General features: G+C 42.5%; 1 protein-coding gene across 1 annotated transcript in view; it reads left to right on the plus strand.

The window, feature by feature from the left end:
* The window catches only part of col8a2 (collagen, type VIII, alpha 2), a 50,287-nt gene that overhangs the window by 18,867 nt on the left and 17,608 nt on the right, over nt 1–13,812 (plus strand). The window lies entirely within an intron of this gene.

Here is a 13,812-nt window from a genome sequence, read left to right on the forward strand (position 1 = left end):
GTTGCAGGCAGCAGAACGTTCTCCACAGCGTCTCCAGACTCTGTCACGTCTGTCACACGTGCTCAGTGTGAACCTGCTTTCACCTGTGAAGAGCACAGGGCGCCAGTGGCGAATTTGCCAATCTTGGTGTTCTCTGGCAAATGCCAAACATCCTGCACGGTGTTGGGCTGTAAGCACAACCCCCACCTGTGGACGTCGGGCCCTCATACCACCCTCATGACACATGCACATTTGTGGCCTGCTGGAGGTCATTTTGCAGGGCTCTGGCAGTGCTCCTTCTGCTCCTCCTTGCACAAAGGCGGAGGTAGCGGGACTGCTGCTGGGTTGTTGCCCTCCTACGGCCTCCTCCACGTCTCCTGATGTACTGGCCTGTCTCCTGGTAGCGCCTCCATGCTTTGGACACTACGCTGACAGACCCAGCAAACCTTCTTGCCACAGCTCACATTGATGTGCCATCCTGGATGAGCTGCACTACATGAGCCACTTGTGTGGGTTGTAGACTCCGTCTCATGCTACCACTAGAGTGAAAGCACCGCCAGCATTCAAAAGTGACCAAAACATCAGCCAGGAAGCATAGGAACTGAGAAGTGGTCTGTGGGCACCACCTGCAGAACCACTCCTTTATTGGGGGTGTCTTGCTAATTGCCTATAATTTCCACCTGTTGTCTATTCCATTTGCACAACAGCATGTGAAATTGATTGTCAATCAGTGTTGCTTCCTAAGTGGACAGTTTGATTTCACAGGAGTGTGATTGACTTGGAGTTACATTGTGTTGTTTAAGTGTTCCCTTTATGTTTTTGAGCAGTGTATTATCACCTTTTAAATATGCCTATACTCTGAGCAAACTGCAGATCCAGCAGATACAGAGCAAAATTAGCATTCATCTGGAGTTGCATCCCTGGCCAGCTGATGAAATTAGATATAGATAGATATTATAGATATTACAATATACTATAAATAAAGTTTATTTCTATTTTTGGTCTCCACCAACTCCTTAGGGAAACATCTGGCTGTTTAGTTGCTGAGTCCTACACTATATTCATCTGCTAGTTGCTAGCTTTGTCTGTCTGCTTTTTGGTGATGGGCAGGTAGCACACAGGTAGCATTATTAGGGAAATTAACTATTAAACTATGTAGAACTGAGGGTACCCAACTCCGGAGTTGGGTAATAATTATTTGTGGGTTCATCACTACAAATGGTCCCTTTCATATACAAGCAGTAATGTGATCTATTATTGATAGTAAAGCTTGTAAAGTACAGACAGAACAACAGCTGCATCACCCAGATGTTTCAAAGGTCAAAACAAATTTTTTGAAGAACACCTGCACCCTGTACTCCCTGTACAGAGAACAGCATCAGTCTATGTGTCTGTTTTGATTTATTTGCTCTGGATAGGCTCTGTTTAAGGAGCCTGGCCTCTGCCGCCTCCCTGCATCGCTCCATCCTCCCCCACCTCCTCCTGTGTCCAAAGATGTGTCTCATTCTCATGTCTGTGGTGTAAGTTTTATTCCTCTCTAACTCTCATATTCCTCCCACCAATCCTCCCGTCCCTTTCAGCTGCCAAGTGGAGACAAAGAAGCTGCTTCAGCCCTCCTTTGGTCTGGTGATTATCTAAGCGAGGGCCCATCAATCTAAACTAACTCCAGACTCTCAAGAATGTCCCCTTCTTCTGGCTGCCAGGTTGGAGATAAACACGTATCTGATCTCGAGAATCAGCCCTTAATGAACCATTAGATGCATGCAGACTGATGTAGCCTCCCTCGGTCTTATCATAGCCTCCCAAACTGTGCTCCTTCATTCTAGATAGACTGATTTGATCTGATTAAAAGCGCTGAGCACAGATTCCCACCATTCAAAACAGAGAAAATACCTCTTCAGCGTTTCTTTATTGCCACTTAATTTCAACCATTTGCTACATAATGCATAATGAGAAGGTTATTATTGCGTCTGGACTCGCGAAGGTTGAATGTGCTGTTTTATTGGCTCTTGGCAGCACTGCAGGAATTCCATGAGGCAGGTGAACACGGAAATGGAGTTCATTCAACACTACACAATTATCTGAATGTTTGTTGTCATTAAAAGCGCCCCCCCCCTTCCCGATGAACAGTGCTCAAACTCGACATTCTAGGGAGCAGACCAGACACTTTTACAGTCCATTAACAATAAACTTTTCCTGATTTTTTTTGTGTTTACAGCAGTAGCAGATGTATAATTTCTTTTCACTACAATATACTTAGGATATACAGTCTCTCTTATATAGGCATGCAGACATTTCCAAGGACTTTAAAAGTCATATCCAAATTATATTAGTTTGCAGTATTGTTATGCAGCCAGCTTTCAGTCACCCTAAACTGTCCCAGACTGACAATGTCAACTCCCGCTGCCTTTGATCTCCGTCGTTATATCTTGTCTCGTAGCAACGGGAACATTCCATTGCGTGTCTCTGATCACCTCCTGATGACTGGGATGTGGAGATAAGAGAGAGAAGGAAAGAGGAGATCTGGTTTTAATATACAAAAGAGCCCTGATGAAATCAATCACACAATCGGGAACTGAACAGGGAGTCACCCCGATCACGATTAGTGTCTAGAGAGTGGAGGGGTGTTGACAGGACATGAGGGAAGGTCAGAGGGAGAAACAGTGTCAGCGAGGGGGAGAGAGAGAGAGAGAGAGAGGGAGCTAAAGAGAAAAGGGACCGTCCTCTTTCACATCTGGGTTGTAGGTTTTTAGGGAGGAAATATTGACTTAACCCCTGTATCTGCCTCTATTTTAAACAGTGAGTTCATTAAATTGGACGATAGTCTTTCTGTTGTGTTGGCCGTGCTGCAGACCTTGCAGCATCTCATTTCACCACTTTTTGTTTCCTCCTCTTTGGTGTACAAAGTGTGATTACTGAAACAAGCCGCAGTGCTTTTGGCAAACTAACATGTCTCTGTCTCCTTTCCTTCCTTGATATTGAACAAACACATCTATAGAGCCGTCTTGGATCACAAGCAAATAAGCAATCAGTACGCCCAATTTGTCTTCCGTCTAAAACCAGGAATAGCGCAGCTAATGACTATAAATAATCCAAATATAATTTCAGATATTTTAATGTTGACTGTGCATAGCATTGTTTTCCCCGTATGGAGTTTATTGTCACGAAATTAATTACTGAATGAGAGCCAGAGGCCTTTTTTAACATTATATTTGTTATTTATTGTATTTATCAAGAAATCCCATGAAAAGACCATCGTCAGCTCATTCCTCTGTGCCACAGAGCTCCATTGTTGCCCAAAAACTATGTGCCACACGGTTGCACTGGGTGACATGTTCCTTTGAGTCATACTACATACTGTTCATTGTTCTGCCATAAGTACTCACTAGTGCACCAAATGTGTATTGATCTGCAAGTGAAAACAAATGGGCAGTTTACTCATGGTTGAGTAATGTTTGGTAAAAACTACAGTACCCAGCTTTTTTGTCCTTTTTAAAAATAAAACAATATTACCATGATTTTAAATAATGTACATCTTCAGCAGGATGAAATGGTCCTGGGACTGTGCCACCATTCACTGAATGCTAGTAGTATGAAAAGTTCCATGAACATGGGCGTGTAATATATGTATTGATAGATGAGACCTTCATGTTTTCCATCATTAAGGGCAATTTCACACACTGTGGAGTATACAATTGCATTTTTAACAATATTGTGTCTCCTTATCTTTAAAGCAGTCTGGGAGTCCAATAATGTAATAATTCCTGAAATCTTTATATTCAAGTTCATCAAAACAGCCTAAAAGCAGTGTTTTTGTTTTATATATAGGTGGAGCACCCCTAAAAGTGAGGTGTGAATTGTGGTTTAATTAATTAAATGCAGTGCCAGTAAGGTGAGCTTCTAATCCTGATTACAGCATTACTGAGTGGCATGTCACCAATATACTGCTTTTAAAAAATCATGGCGTTATTAAAAAATTAAAAGACTGATTCATTTTATTGATTTTTGTTAGAAGATCAATACAGTTGAGGCACTGAATGGCTACACTACTACAATATTGACTGATACCATACTCTTTATATGTATATAATGCAACTGCTGCATGAATACGCATGTGTACTTCTATGTACAGTACAGTATGCGTGTATGACTTGCAGGCACACACTTACTTGAGACTGTATCGCTGTGTGAAATCGCAAACTAAATCAGACATCCACTAATGTGCAGTAGTGTGAAATAGGACTGGGCATGATCCCAGCCCTCCACTTGTCATCCTCCTCGCGTGATCTGACACTTCCAAGAGCTCCTAATACTGTCTGGTGTGACCCGTACTGCTCTCTGGTGGCTCTTATAGCCTTCGTAAGGCTTGGCGTGGGCCCACTGTACACTACTCCAATGGGACGTATCACTTGGTTTTCTCACAGCTTTTACATGGCCCCATGGGTGCACGTCTGCGGCCAAATAACTTCTTTTATGTGTTTCATACTAGAAAAGCAGACTGATTATGACTGCACAGATGTAGCCACAGTAAAAGTCCCACTTATCACATGCTTGCTCCACTGACACGGCACTGTTTCAACAACCCTACTAGAAACTTTTCGGAAAGTCTTGAAAAATGATTACATTATATGCGAGGGAGACTTTGTTTCCTGTCCTGTACACCAAGTCTGTGTTACACTTTTTTTACACCTTTTTTGTTCCTTTGAATCTTACAGCTTCCCCCCATCTTTACATCTATAATGAATTTTGCACACACACACACACACACACACACACACACACACACACACACACACACACACACACACACACATGTGCACTGAAACACACACTCACAGAGCCATGCTTATATAGCCCAGCGGTGGATTTTGGGAGGTGTGAGGCCAGAACTGGCAGGGTCCTCTTACTCAGCCAACACTCTTAGCCAACAGCTAATAAAGACTTGCATTGATCCTGATGGGTGGGGTGGGCTTCAGCAAGGACCAGAGTCAGAGGGGGCTATGCACTGTATGCTGGTGGTCTGGTTAATATGCATGCATGCATGCCTGTGCGGTGTGTGTATGAGGTGGTTTGTGGGCTCTTTTCTGCTGGATAGGTCTGGAGACTGAAAAACTCAGCTGGGGTCAACAGCTTTTTAAGTGAGTGATCAATCAAACAGAGGCCAGTGAACATTTAATGGTCCTCAACTGGGATTCAAGCCATCCAATGAATTTCCATTTAAAACATAGTGTGAGGTAGAAGAGGGGAACAAGTGACTGCCTGCAAACTGATATCCTCAACTATGTTAGGTGTTACATAATGACTAAAGGGCTGCAAACGCACTTCACACACTACACTAACCCCTGCTACCAGAGACCACTGGAAAGACAGCAACATAATTACAACGGTGTCCAAGAGCTCACAGCATATTACTTTATGTCATCCCATGCCACCTCCTCATCCCCTGTTGGCCATCACACACAGGTCTGAGTCCTTGAGCAACAACAGTTTCCTAGCTCATTTCCTGGTGGTCGCCCTCAATGCATTTACTCAACCCCCTTTTATTGTAGACTGTCAAGAGAAGCCTGTGTCATTTCCCTAGTTTTTTACTTCATATTTTATTTGTTCTGGTTTACGTAGGTTTAAAAGTGAGTTTGCTGGTTGAATCTTAGCATGCCACGATAAAAAATGTGGTTTTATCCCAAAAGTCAAAGTAGTAAATGCACACTTAAAACATTACATAGTCTCACTATGTAAGTGAAAATCCACAGGTGGCATCCTTGGTGTCAAGTGGTCACTACAGCTCTGTGCTTGCACTGCAGTTTCCAGCGTTTACTAGTAAAGCCAAAAAGTTTCTTGCTTTCTTTAGTTATGCTGCCTATTGCTACTTATGCTAACTGTGCTAATTGTTTTATATTACCACAAAAACTTTCAAAGATGTCACTTCATGTCAAAAGATTTCCCCTGATCAAATTGTGTTTAGGAAGGTTTACATTAGGGCTAAGTATGTATATGTATGTATACTGTATATGTATGTAAGTATTAATATGTTTTTGGTACTGACCAAAATGTCTCAGGATCAAGTTCTCAAAGTTAGAATGAAATTCTTAGTCAGGTCTTCTTAAAATCTACTTTACACAGATATTTCTTAATTTAAGTCAGCTTTTGGCAAACAGATTGTTTTCTTAAATAAACAAAAAGGGCTTAAAATGTGCTTAAATTGCTCAAAGTGCTCAATACAGTACTCTGTCATTTTGGTATACCGTAAATCCTGAAATGTAGGTATCGTATATTCAGCAGCCTATATATATTGTATATTGAGCCTTAATCACTTAGGCTAACCACAAAATTCATCAATATGGATCCAGCAGAAATCACACATCTGATACTGTGTATTTACAAATTGCTGGTTCAATATTTTATACAGAAATATGGTCTATTGTCTGCTTTTTTGGTTGTCTGCCCTGCTGCCTGTGCCAGAGAAGCCCATTCAGATGGAGCCCAGTCAGTCTGTAGTCCAGTAGCCTCCAGCACGGAGGCATTTCAGCATCTTCAGGGGGATTTGACCAAGATTTCCTGCCCCTTATTAAATTATAATCTCCCTTCTACCTCTGCTTCTTTCTCCCCTTCTCTCCATTTTGGACAGAAAAATAGGCCTCCCTCTCTGTTTTGCTGCCAACTAATGTGTGTGTTTGTGTGTGCGCGACGCGTGCATGTATGTGTGAAGCTCTCTCGGCTGCCAGCGGAAGGAGTGTGTGAGATGATTGGCGGGGCACGCATCTGAAGTGGGTCAACAGGGAGATCAAGAGCTAAAGCTTTTGCTTTCTGCTCCCTTTCATTCTTCTCCTCCATCTCTCTGTTTTTTCTTTTTTGCCTGTCGTAATGACTTCTTGTCTCCTTCATGGTTTCTTGTGTTCTCTTCCCCTTCTGTTGCTTCAATTTCGGTCAAAAGGCACTTTCCTCTTTTTATTCCCCTTCTCTTGGGCTCTTGACACAAGTTTCCATCTCCCTCCATCACCACCAGTGGTAAACTTTGACAATGTGTCCTGTAATAGATTAGTGTTTTCATAGAGTGTCAAACTGTGGAATCCTTTCATAGAAACAGACTACAAGAGGACTTTTCTGGGCTTTTCCCTCCTGGAAGTTAGCCCTAGCTGTGTGCAGCTCGGGACTTTTTCCAGTCCTGGCAAAAGAGAATGGAACAATTGATGGTGTGCGATTGTTCCGGGTTTAGTCGACTTATTTCAGTGCCCCAGAGCATTTCTCACCTTCAGATCGCTTAATCGTATATAGATCCATGCACACACTCTCCACATGGGCTTGATTCCTCGCCACCGCCAGCTTTGCCTTTGGATGAACTGCCACCATGAATATTTTGACACCCAGTCAGGAAATAATGAAGCTGTATTGCGAAAAAGCTCACTGTGAAACTAGTTATAAGGAAAATTATGATTCATTTGCGTGATGGCTTGTTTTGAGCTCTCTTCTTTGTCTCACTTTTGTCAGTTTTCAGTGTGTTCCCTGGCCTGTATGTCTCCTACACATTTCAGAGGCCCCATTCTGGCAGATGCAAAGCCACCCACCCAGTGAAGGTAACAGCTACTTGGAGACTTGGAGACATGGCACAGAAACACAAGACATAACACAGACCGAGCCCAACCCAGTCCATTAGAGCCCTACAAAGTCCTGGATCCAATCCCTGATCCTGCACAACAACATCTTATCCAGCTACTGAACAAATGTCCCTTCTCTAAACTCCTGAACAGTGATTGTCCAACCATAGCTTTGCAACTATATCCAGTCACATCAAGCTTATATTTGGAATATCTCCAAATGCCAAAACTGAATATGGTGTGTTTTTCTTAGCCTTTATAAATCAAAAATACGTTTAATAAATGTGTGACAAAGTGTAGGGAACTGATTCAACTGTGTGTTTATGTGCTGTAACATAGAGTATGCCCAACTAGCCTACCACCTACAGACTAGTTACATATTTTGTGGGGTTACAGATTACAAAGAATCCCAGTTGGGGAGTAGAATATCTCTGCAGGAGACAAAGTTTAAAGCATAACATGTATGGTTTAAAGTATGGGAATTGTCCTGCCTTTGGTTTGGGGAAGGATACACAGACAACCCCAGCTAAACTTGCATTACATTTCGGTTATGTTATGATTCCTCATCATCTATACTTTTTGAAGATACAAACATTAGAACATAAATCTAACCACTGTATTGCCTGTCCAAGTACACTTTTCTGAGGCAAGTATGTGAATCATCAAGGGTTGTGTTTTACCTAGGACATGTTAGCTTTTGTGTTTTAGCCATGAGATATGTAGCCTTTGTGTGCATATAACCCCTATACAGGGTTCTTTTAAAATGTGTCAGCTGGAGATGGTTAGCCATTAGTTCACACTAGCGAACTAGCTGATAAAATCTACCAGCTCTATTGTTACCTACGTATAGGGTGACCAGACGTCCCGAAAAATCCGGGACAGTCCCAAATTACGAGTAGTTGTCCCGACTCCTGTCCGGTTTGTCCCGAAAATTAGACCCAACATGATCATTGTGTAGTTCTCTTGCTCGAGCAGGGGTTGCAGGTTATCTGTACATTGTGTCAACAGCGTTGTTATAGCCACAAAGTTACACTTGAGCCCTTTTTGTTTTCTTGTGGTTAGTGGAAGTTACAGTCGCGAGGACAGGGTAAATGTAGCTTCAGGAAGCCACAGCGGAGAGACATTCTCATCTGGTCACCCTACCTACGTACTATGTAAAAGTGATCCATCAATTTTACTTCCTGTAGCCTTTGCTGTCCCCGCTCACTCCTTCTTTCTCCCATTTTCTCTTTTCTGTTCTTCTCCCCAGACATTTACTGTTATGTTAATTATAATTATATAAAATCAGTCTAATTAAGAATAACAGAGCCTTGAGTGTGTGTCAGTACCAGTGGTCTCAACAGCGGGGCAAGAAACCTGCCTTGCTTGGTCAGGCCTTGGCAGCACACAATCAAAGTATTCACACCAGCAATGAGCGGTGCAGAGAGGGGGAGGCTTACGGAAGAGAGAATACAAGGAAGGAAAAGACAGAGTGATCGTTCTGATTTACAGGAGATTATATTATAACAAACTATTTCCTTTATGGTTATATATTCCAATCTCTATCTTTGTGTTAAGCTATACAAATCCAGTATTGTTAGCTTTTTAGAGTGGTGATGTGTGCTTTCAGTGACCTGTCTTGCTGCATTGAAAAGCAGAACACGTATTGCTGTGGAAAGGTGGAAGCAGATTGCCTTTAATGAGATTATTTTTTTTACTTTTTTTTTCTTTCGATTACCTAATCGGTCGCTCGGATTGAGTTTAGTGCACTGACGGGTCAGCCGGAAAGGTACAGCTGTGTCTGTCTGCCTGCAGACTCTCACGTTCTTTCATTTTCATCTCCCCCCGTACTGTAACTGGCTTTTTTGCAGGTCAGGGGTTTGTCTGTGCGTTTTGCAGACTTTCAATCCATCTCCCTTGGCTACAGGCTGATCTCTAATGCTTCACAAAAAGATGAGGTGATAGAGCATGAATCTGTAAAGCAGCAGGGAGCCAGACTGGCTAATATATTGTAATTAAAACCTTTTAACTGGCCTGAAAATGTTCCTGCTAGGGGTGGAAGAGCAAGTAAGGGTCCCTTTTAAAACTCATATGCAAATGTACATGTGTGAGGTCCTACAGGTTAATAATTCTGTGACTAATTAGCCTCGCTTTGACTGCTTTACGCTTTGTCCTGGTACACACACACACACACACACACACACACACACACACACACACACACACACACACACACACACACACACACACTTTCATCCCCCAATTTTATGATTAGCACGCCTGCTTCTGCACTTAAATAAGTGCCCTGGGTTGTTAAATAGTTCCTCAGAAAGAAGTCATCAAAAAATGAAAAACCCTCTGTCTGACCTCTCCACTCCTTTCTACTCCCCATTTTCTTCGCAACCTGTCTCAGTCCCCACTCTTTACACCACATACACCTTCCATTTCCTTTTACTCTCTCTTAACCATCCATCAGCATAAAGGCACCCCACCTTCGACCAACTCTCAGCCCTTTTCTCACCCGTTTCAACCTTCAGGGACGTTAGGAAAACACAGCTCTGTTCCACAGGTACGATTTCCTGAATTGATGAGGCTCTTCTCTTTTACATCACCTCCTCAGTCTTTTATAAAAAAAAAATTCTCCCCCGAAGCAAAGTGAGGCCCTTTTCAATCTGTTTTTAGTTCACCCTTGGTACATTTTTGGACTGTCTCTTCTATTTTGCTTCATCCCATAAATATTAAGATGGATTCACCTGAAAACCCATCAGCTATGCTGTTGTGAGGGAGTCTTCAGGTTGAAAAAGAGGACAACAAGCAAGACAGATGACAGACATAGGCAGGCGTGACACATTCAGAAACGGGGACGTGATTGTATGTGCATGCATCTGTGCTTGAGCAGGCAAGCGTGTGTAAAGTCAAAGTGTGCCCTTGGTAACCTCTGTGGTGCAGACATATAGTATATCATCATTATAGCCTCCCAGAGAGAGAAAGATGGATGAGGTCTGAGTGTCAGTGGCTTCCTGAGAGCAAGTCAGGCTGGATGAGGAAACTCTCTTTCCATCATTTTCTGTCTGTCCTTTGATACATTTGAACATTTTTTACAAGTTAACTGTCTCACCACATACAAACCTATACCTTACAGTAGTATAAATTACATTAGTCAATCAGCAGAAAATTAATCTGAAACTATTTTGACAATTGTTTAAAGCAGCACGAACTGTAGGTAACAATTGAACATACAATGCACAACCTTCCATGTCTCTCTCTCCTGCTCGTATCACTCCGCTAAACCCCGCCCACCAAACCCACAAGAAGGAGCTGGCTTCCCTTCGAAACATCCCGCATAGGAATTGCTCTCCATGTCCCAACCCCTCCAGTCCCTCTCGCATCGACTTGTCTTCTCAAAGACATCCTTCCAATGCATCACTGTCCTCCCTCAAAAGTTATTCCCCATTGTTTGTCATCATGCCTCTTTGCCACTTGTCGATACGGGTGCCATGGCATCGAACATAATGAGCCTGATCGCATTTTTCGTGAGATTCGCAGCCACCGTAGGTTCTTTGACAGACTTGGAAAGGGAGGATAACGCGAGGGGTATTCAGTTGGTCGAATCTGTATCTAGCTCACCACTAGATGCCACTAAATCCTACACACTGTTCCTTTAATGTCTCATATATGCATTAGCTATGTGGCCATTCTTATACGCACACATGGAAACCGTATGTGAACAGCCATACTGTTTCCCCAGTTCTTATTTGTACAGTGTAGAGTAATGCAGGGTGCATTCAAAGCTGCCAAAAAAGCTGACCGCTACTCAAATATGACGCCGTGAACTGACACCGGAAAGGCGTAATGGCCCAGGTGCCACTAAGGCTGAAGGAGGGATTACCTCATTCAAAAGAAGGTGATTCTCAAAAATAATCCCACACACTCAATTTCCTCTCCCCCTCACACACACACACACACACACACACACCAGACGCAGTAAGAGTTGTGTGGCTCACCAGCATGTTGTGTAACTGCTGTGCTAACTTTCTCCCTCCTCTGTCTTTCCCTCATTCTCTTCTAGAACAAGGCATACACACAGATCAATGGTCAATGGAGCTCTGTGTTGCCTGGAAGCAATGATACCTTAGCAATGTTTGGGCCAGTTTGTGTAAGCTTTAAGAGTTAGCTTAATGTTTGCAGGTGCATGTCTTTTTACTGCAAATCTGTAAAATCCGTTAATACTCATATGTCTAGACTACAGATTGAATAATAAACCACAGATGTATAAATTTAATTTATTTTTAGTGTTCTTCCTCTCTAGTGCTTGAAATTCATTCTTGCTGTAAAGGGGAAGTTTCTAACATTTGCCTGTGGAATGAGAGTTTGGTAAAGGAATATGGCTGTGGGTGAATAACAGCTGACCACCCATGTGGGTTCATGGTAATAGTTGGGAATGGCTATGGTCATGGTGGTGGCTAAGGTTTTTCAGAATTGGATGAATCAGCTAAAATATGTGGTCAGGTTTTAAGTGCAGTTCTCTGCGAGACCTGTGGTTGCAACCAAACTGTCTAACGACCGTGGACCTTGGTTGTTCTTGAACCATTCCGTGTTTCTTTAAAAGCTAGAATTATGCGGTACATGATGTTCAGGTGATGATCTCTCCACTCAAAGAGCGGCTCAAATGTTCACCACAAGAACAACCGCCTCCATTTCCCTCCATGACACAGAATCCCCACACTTGTTGCACCTATAATCTCTCTGTGGCACGTAGTTTAGGAAATGTTTGGCAGTCTGGATCCACACATGTACCGCTCAAGGGAAGTGGAGTCAGAGCACCTCCAACCTCACCTCCCCAGCGCTGTTGATTTCATTAGCGGGTAGATGGAGCAGTTAGGGAAGTGTGTGCTTGGCTTGCGCTCAGCTGCGCTGTCTGTGTCTCTTCTGCCTGTCTGAGCAGGCCACTTCAGATGCTGCTGAGTTTCGGTTTGGAGGCTGTTGAGTCTGCTTTGGCGGCCCAAAGGCTTTTGCAGATTACCATTTTGGCTATGTTAAAATGGCATCCAACACATGTTGCAACAACGCATGCAAGCTTCGGGTTTGGTTTGTGTTCGTGGCTCCGATTACCAGGTGGTTTGGAGACAGATCTGTGAGGTGTGCTGTATGTGGGAAAGTGGGATGTCTGTCTCTTTTCATATGTGTTTGACATATAGGCATGGATACATTTCAGCACAGAGCCTCTGTTTGAAGAGCAATTCTTGTTGGACAGACACAGAGATGTCCTGATTGTCCTTGTTTTGAACTCCGGAGTGTTTTATTATTGAGTATTGGCGAACAAAATACAATCCAGTATTTGTTTTTCAGAGCCCCCCCACCCCCACCCCCACCCCCCTTTATATTAGAGCTGCACAACATTCATACAACATTGTAAATACAGTGACGTTGGCAAAGCAATTTAAACACTGCAAAAAATTTAGCTCTCAAAAACAAGGGAAAAAAGCATTAAAATGGGGGAAATATTACTTAAAATAAGCAAAAATATCTGCCATCAGAACAAGAATATTTCACTTGCTACTTAAGGCAAAAAAAACCAAGTGAAATTCTCCAACATAAAAGCTGCCCGGTAAGAAGAAATATCTTGTCAGACAAAAAACGAGTATATTTTGCCTTCAATTAAGATAATTAATCTTACTAAGATTTTAGTTTTTGCAGTGAATAAATCTGACAGCAAAGCAGCTCCTTTTAAGAAACTTTCATGTCAAGCTGAATTTGATGGTTTCCTATAATATTTTGTATAGTGTGCTGTAGTATTTTGTATAACATCTGTGCTGAGGAGTGTCTTTGTGGATTTGCTGTGGAACTGAAAAAGATGCAAAACAACTACAAAGAGACAAAGAATCTTCTTGAAAGCGATACAAAAAGACTACAATAACAAACACAAAAGAGACACAAGCAAGTCACAAAAAGACATGATGATGCAAAATGATCAACAAAATATGCAAAACAACTACAAAGACTAGCAAAATGATTACAATGAGGTGCAAAACGACTACAGAGAGATTCTCTTTCAGTCTGGGTGCCTTGCTTCTATGAAGAAGAGGTGGGGGTGCCTTGCTTCTATGAAGAAGAGGTGGGGGCCTTTTAAATGCCTGTGCCCTCCATTTTCTCATAATCTGTCCATGGATGTGGTTTTCAGACATAGCACTGGAACAGCAATGAACGACTATGAGAATGTCATGATGGAGTTGGCGGTACCCTTTTACACCCAAGGGGCAGA

Source organism: Micropterus salmoides, unplaced genomic scaffold (genome assembly GCF_014851395.1).
Source record: "Micropterus salmoides isolate LMB-PRFRI ecotype aquatic unplaced genomic scaffold, ASM1485139v1 Ms_hic_scaffold_17, whole genome shotgun sequence".
Classification (NCBI taxonomy): Eukaryota; Metazoa; Chordata; class Actinopteri; order Centrarchiformes; family Centrarchidae; genus Micropterus; species Micropterus salmoides.